At 38.3% G+C, this 7,500-nt stretch overlaps 1 long non-coding RNA gene across 1 annotated transcript; it reads left to right on the top strand.

Moving 5' to 3' along the window:
• Positions 1-536: 536 nt before the first annotated feature.
• On the top strand, positions 537-7,218 carry LOC103278541 (uncharacterized). Its single transcript, XR_010006029.1, has 2 exons — positions 537-978; positions 6,750-7,218. It is a non-coding gene; the product is annotated as an uncharacterized LOC103278541 (long non-coding RNA).
• The last annotated feature ends 282 nt before the right edge of the window (positions 7,219-7,500 follow it).

Raw genomic sequence — 7,500 nt, 5'->3', positions numbered from 1 at the left:
AATTTAATTATGCGCACTGACGGAAGCGCCTATGATAAAATAATGGATTGTTAAGGTTTCTCAGTTAGCTCACATGGCCAAATTATCATGGGATCTAAAGGATAAGGCAACCTAATACTTTTTTAAAGATTGTAAACCATTTTATGGATTTATTGAGCAATAAGAAATGAAGCCCCCAGTGGCACAGTGGGTTAAACTGTGGAGCTGCTGAACTTGCTGACCGAATGGTTGGCGGTTCAAATCTGCTGTTAGTCCCAGCTTCTGCCAACCTAGCAGTTTGAAAACATGCAATGTGAGTAGATCAATAGGTACTGCTCCGGTGGGAAGGTAATAGCACTCCATGCAGGCATCTACAGACAACGCTGGCTCTTCGGCTTAGAAATAGAGATGAGCACCAACCCCCAGAGTCAGACATGACTAGACTTAACGTCAGGGAAAAGCCTTTACCTTTACTTAAGAAATCTTTAAAATGTTACAATCTATGTTTGTAGTTATTCATAATTTGGGGGGATTAGAACTTCACTGTATTAGTGGTATGCCTTTCTTTAACCCTTTCTTAATGTGTTTTTTATCTTCTTTCTCTTGAAATAATGCATATTCACTTGTCTCTACAGTAGCAGAAGCTTCACAGATGGCTTTCATACATTTCTGCTTGTATTCTCTTACATTAAGAGAATCAAGTTCTAGAACTGCATTAAGAACCCAAAAATAAGAATACTTCCAAGGATGCACATCAACAGGGCTTGAACATGTTTTTTAATATTATATATTTGGATGTACTGTTAATAAATTAAAAGACAGTGATATTTCTCCCCAGAGTTATTTATGAAAACATCTGGCTCATTTAATCTTAAGGTGCTACTCTAAATTCCAGAACTTTAATCTCTGAAGTTATTTATATTACAGGAACAACAATGACAGAACACAAGTGCAAATTTATGAAGACCAGCTGTGAAACTGCTGCTGCTGCAGAGACAGGTGAATATTCATTATTTCAAGGAGAAAATTGTAAAAAGAAAACACAGGAAGAAGAAAAAGAAGGAAGTAAGGAAGGGCATACGACACAGTAGGGTTTTAATTCACCAATCCTGACTTAAAGGACTTTAACATAAAGAAAAAAATCTACCATTAGGGATCCAACTAAATAATCCTACTAAAATAACTAAGAGAATTCCTGAATTTAGGGTCAGCCACTGAGAAAGTCCTGTCTTGCATCCCCATCAAATATGCCTGGAGTGAGTTGAGACTGAGAGAAAAGCCTATACTGGGGATTTCAGGGATTGAGCAGATTCATATACAGATTCCTTATATAATTATTATAATATTTATTACTTAATTATTCAGATGTACATAACTCCAAAAATATATATGCAATGGCTCAGATTTTACTCCTCCTACAATGTATGCTGTCCTCAACCCTGCAAACCTACTTTACCAGGCAGCAGTCCCACTGGGTGAAGGCGGTCTATTCAGCTGATGATCAGGTTGCCAGAGGATGACATTTCCACCTTCTTCCTATCAGTGAGCAAGGTTGTGACAAGGAATTGCAATAGAAGTCCAGCATCTGTCTGAGAGAGTATGAAAATGTCATCCTCCAGTACCCTGATCAACGGCTGAAAAAGCATCCGTGGCACAATTTTGCTGCAACTTGGTAAAATATGTTTGAGAGAGTATTTACAGTTGTGGCAATAGTGTAATGATGGTAACTCGGTAGCAATAGTGAATACAAAGCAGTTATGGGTGCATAGCTTTAGACTGCAACTCTATGTCTATAATAAAGGATACTCATTATTAGCTACAAAGGACACACGTGTTTCGAGTGTGCCTTGCCTTTTCTAGGTTGGCAGTGCTTAATGTATTCTTTAGATTAATCAATGCAGTGTAATTTGATCCAGCAGTAAAAATGAAATTTGCTCTTAGATAAGTGGGAATAGGACTGACGTCTTAATGTGTTTAATTGAATAAAAAGGAAATAGCCCAATATAGATTAGTCAATTAAACACACACACATCTTTCTCTTTTGTAAGCAGAAATGAAAATAAAAGGTAGGAAAGGCTACCCAAAAGATATAATCATGATGGTGCTCCATACTAACCCCATTACACTAAAATATACTTGCATTAGTATGACAAAGTGTCACATTGGCATGACAGCAGTGCACTCAAGTAGGCCAATAATTTTTGCACTGGCCCAATACACAAGATACTTCCATTTTAGTTTTGCCACTAGTCTTGTCCTCTTTGCATTTCTTAGCATCCCATTCCAGTCTGATTTATGGGACTACCCCTGTCCTATGGCAGTTTGTATTTCTTTGCTCATTTCCTAATGTGTACCTTTTTGTATTTATTTTGTTCATACCCATTTTTCAAAATGTATACATTTTTAGTTGTGCCCATTAATCTATATATTGATTTGTATATGTTCCCCTGTCTTGTAGAATTCCTTTCAAGTATCAGAAATATGAATTTCCATGGCAAGAAGCTCCCTGTTCTATTGCCAGTTGCAGATGGAAAATGTGTGTTTCTTTTCAAGAACAGGAAGGGATTAATTCCTTTCCCATCCACAGTGGATTTAAATGTAATTGGGACACCTAGGCCATTAATGTAGGTAAAGGATTTATCAGTGCACGGTTCAAGTCCTATGTAACGCTGCCCTAATTGCTGCCCTAGAGGGTTTCTCAGGCAGTAACCACAACCTTATTACCAGTAGTTTCAGGAACAGGTTGCCTATGCAATGCCATTGTCTAAATGAGGCAGTAAAAAGCATATTTACTCCTTTATTTATACGTTACACAGTGGCAACTGATCAGTACATTGCAGATTGTCCCTAAGATGTTCAGTTCAGTTTTAGATGCACAAGTATTACTGCCATATGAGCTCTTCACTGGCAGACAGAAAGCACTATGTGTAATGAATTATTAACATATGCAAAAAAAGAAGAAGAAAGAAAAACAGAAGGGAAGAAAGCTTTTATCTATGTGAAAGTCTTCTAGAAATTCAAGTGTAAAAACAGTCTGTGGCGAGCTACTAACATATCTGCAAACATTTATCTCTCTCTCTCTCTCTCTCTCTCTCTCTCTCTCTCACACACACACACACACACATTCTCCCTCTCTCTTTCTCTCACACATATGCAGTCAGTTCCTGAGTTACAAACATCCAACTTACAAATGACACATATTTAAGAATGGGGGTGAGACAACAGGAAGTGAGAGAAATCTACCTCAAGGGAAGGAAAAATCACTCTTGAAAGAGTTATCACAGGGAAAAGGTGTCTCCATTGAAGCTTTCTCACCAATCCTTGTTTCCACAGCAAGCCAAATTTTTCAAAATCCAATTATCACAGGGAAAAAAGTGAGATGAAATCTTCTGAACAGGGGCACAGCCAGTAAAACAAACACCACAGGGGTGTAATCCTTTCCTATGCTATCCAACAGGGTATATACCCTGTTTCCCCCAAAATAAGACATACTCATAAAATAAGTGGTGGCAGGATGTCTGAGTATTTGTGCAATATAAGCCATACCCCGAAAATAAGACATAGGGATTGGCATGGCTATGCAGTGTACAAGGTCGGCTCTCTCTGTCAGGTCCTTCGGTCATTCTGTGTGTGTTGCAAGCTGAGGCATAGAGGGAGACATAGAAAGTGAAAGTCTCCACAGTGAAGTGAGGAGCAGGATGCTCTGCTTTAAGTATTGTGTGTCCTCAGGGGGAAGAAGTAAAGCTGTGGCTGCTGCTTTACTCAGTACTGTGGATCTCTCTCCCACAGCAACAGTCTGTGGGTCTCTCTCACCCCCCACAAACACCAGTAAAGCTGCTCCTTCCCAGCACCAACCAGTAACAGTCTGTGGGTCTCTCTCACCCCACACAAACACCAGGGGATAGGGGAAAAACTTCAGCAAGCAGTCTGCTACTAAGCCCAGAAAGATCATCCCATGAATGCAGATTGTTGTACCATACTTAATAAAAAATAAGAAGTCCCCTGAAAATAAGCCATAGAGTGTCTTCTTGAAGAAAAATAAATATAAGACAGTGTCTTTTTTCAAGGAAGCACGGTGTGTGTGTGTGTGTGTGTGGCTGGTATTACTTAAGAACAAATCTACAGAACCTATCTTGTTTGTAGCTTGGGAACTGCCTGTATATAGAGAAACATAGAATCATACACATTCCAGTGTCTATCTTTCTTTCTTTTTAAAATGAGAAATGTTCTACTCTTTGCCTATCAGCCCTTAGAACCCAAATCGATAGGCTTAGCTGTAGCTAACTTAGGATATATATATCCTGTAGAATTACTGCAGTTTTACACCACTTTAGCTGCCATGGCTCTAAGCTATGAAATCATGGGAACTGTAGTTTTGCAAGACTTATCTGCCCATGAGGGCTGGTTCCTTACCAAACCACTACTCTCATGATCCCATAGCAAAGAGTAATGGCAGTTCTAGTGGTGGCAAGCTGCATTAAGTCTTCAGTATAGATGCACCCCTCATCAGGATTAAGGGTTTAATATTCTGGGATAGCATTTAGTTAGGCCTTTTTGCTGAATATTTTTGAGCTACAAAATATTCATTAAATATTACCCCGATAATATTATCCCAATAAGGAGAATATCCCATTGGTTCTCATGACTTCTTGTTCCATCTATAATCTTACCAATCAGGATTTCTGTTAAGGGTGGAAGAGAAGAAATACAAGCTAAGAGCAACATCTGTCAATGTTGACAGGTATTGCTTCAACAAAATGATTTCTTATGCTTCTTAAAAATGAGAGGTGATTAAAATGTCTTATTTTTTGTTGTCAATAGTAATTTCAAACAGGGCATTTAAATCAGGTATACTCACAGTTCCCTCCTCGAAGACTTCGTCAGTAAAATGTCTTATAATTAATTAAGGGGGAAAATTCTCTTATCTTTGTAATTAGTACTTTTCAAGACATGGCAGTGATTTTTGCATATCTTTGTTAATATTGCTTACTCCTGCACTTTATTTCTTGGCCCATCATGGAGTATTGGTCTCAACTCAAAGGATCTTAGCAGAAAGGTTGGGTCAAATCCATGGGCTCTTGACAGGGTTTTTGGAGAAGCCACCACTCCATGACCCCGCATTGCCCACCTTACCTTCCTTCTCATTTCATGGGAGGAAGCGTTGCCACCCAGCTTCCCCAACTGATGGGAAGGCAACATGGGAAGGCTCTCATGTTGCCGCGGTAGTGGCAGGTGCTACTTCACCTCCCTTTTTGCCACAGAGCCTGGCCGGAAGTCCCTTTACATCATGTGAAGGGCTCCATGATGAAAAGGGATGTCAAATTGTCTCATCTGATGATGTGGTAATATCCCTGTCTCCAATAATTAAGCAGCTCTGAAAGACATACAATATTGGACCAAGAAGACATGTTTTTGACTCATTGCTTACTAGGAATGAGTGACAATTCCAAAGCTGTCCTGAGATGAACTCAGAGAGCTGAAACATCCCCTCCTCCACCAGCTCTACTGCTAGAGTTATAAGCATTCCTGAAAGTGAGTGGGAGTGAAGTTCACAGGAAGAAATGCTCAACCCTTTTGTTGTCTATTCGTTTTCTATTCTAATTGTCAGTCATGTTCTCCCTCTACCTTGTGTGCTTCCACATGGAAAAAGGTAATTATGAATAAAGAAATAATCATTTTTCCATTTCCAATCATCCTTCTGCACTAGATTATAGGGCACTGCTTAGAGTCCCGAGTTTTGATGGGTGACCTTCAGGTGGCAGGTGGGGTTTCATATTCTCCAGTTTTTATGGGTTCAGCTCGAGATGGGCAACAAGGCTGCTTGCAAAACCCTAGTCAGGCAAATAACCTTCTAGCTGGTTGTTGACATTACGATACTTTGCAAACAATTGATTTAAATCAAGTGTTGCAATTTGCAAAGACATTTAATTTCCAGACAGGAAAATAGATTCTGTCTACATGCATAAGTGTTAGAATGAAAAGCTATGAACATCTGTGGTTGTTGCTTAATGATATCAACAGGTTCTTCATCTATGATGTCACAAGGGCTTATTCCTGAATCTCTGGTTCTGGTCCAGAAATTTCAAGACATAGAATCATAGACATGACAGCCTTCTGCTGAATAAAATTCAAAAATGACTAATGTGGCTTATATTGCATGCATCAGAATGGAACACCTAATTTGATTTAAGGACAATTGAAATTACTATGCATCTTGCACATGGATTGGAATCAAAGCTGTAAATCTGTGAATTATGGACACCAGTCAGCCTGTTTCTTGATAGACTATTAGAACTCACTTTACAGGTGTCTTCATATCAAAATTTAATTGATGATATTATGGAGATTCTATTGTGGACTTTTCTAGGCAAGATTTTTTTAGAGAAAGTTTGCCATTACTTCCTCTTAGGCTGCAAGAGTATGACTTGATCAAGGCCAACCAATGGGTTTCCATGGCTGAACAGGTATTCAAACCTTGGTCTCCTAGGGTTATAACACAATACTCAAATCACTAGAACAAACTGGCTCCCTGTACCAATATAGCAACAGACAGTAATGCTGCCAGTAATTAGACATTTTAAACTATAGCTCTATAAGACACATGCTTACATGAAGTCTTGTGATTAAAACTGTTTGATGCGGTCATTTATACTTCACTAATAACTTCTAAATTAACCTCATGTCAGTGCTGATTTTGTTTTTAGCAATGTAAAGAAAAGCTCAAAAGATGCACACCCTCTACAATTATGATGTGTTCTTGTTTTTTTTAGAATGAATTGCTGGGTGCCAGATGTTTCTACTTGAAAGAAAAATGCTCTGGAAATGCTAATTTTAATTTTAAGAAATCATTCAGAACTGTTCAGAGGACAGTTTGGTAATTCAGTTCATACCCCAAGTAGCCCCAAATTGATCCAGACTTGTCAAAATTCCCCAAATGGATGTGGATTATGATTTATGAATCTGAGAAGTAACCCTCCCCCATTTACCCTTGTGGGGAATCTTAATGGCTGTAATTTATCTGTTTATTCACACATCTGGATGGAATCTGGAGTCATGCAAGGTCCTAAAATGGGACTGAACTCTACAAAATTGCAGATAGGTAGCACTTCATTTTGCATTATATTTTACCAACCTAACAATTGTCTGTCTATTCTGTTTTTCATTACTGGTATGCAAGTCCAGTTATTTAATAATTGCATTCCATATGAATATGAACAAATAAAAACCAGATGACTGCAAGGAGGGCTACGGTTGGATAAATAATATGAAATTATTGTAAATAGAGGGATCTGCCTCAGCCCCAGACAAATAAGCAGTTTACTAGTGGTAGTGAAAGTTACAGAAACTAGTTTTCAAAGTGGCTCCTAGTTCCCACACAAGCTTCCTTTCACTTTCAGATGGCATTCCTGCTACGTTAAAATGGTTGTTAAAAAAGCTGAAAATATTAGCTTAAGATAATAATAATAATAATAATAATAATAATAATAATAATAATAATAATAATAATAATAACAACAACAA

Source organism: Anolis carolinensis, chromosome 4 (assembly GCF_035594765.1).
Source record: "Anolis carolinensis isolate JA03-04 chromosome 4, rAnoCar3.1.pri, whole genome shotgun sequence".
Classification (NCBI taxonomy): Eukaryota; Metazoa; Chordata; class Lepidosauria; order Squamata; family Dactyloidae; genus Anolis; species Anolis carolinensis.
The sequence above is the reverse complement of the archived record's forward strand: the minus strand, read 5'-3'. Positions and strand labels throughout refer to the sequence as shown.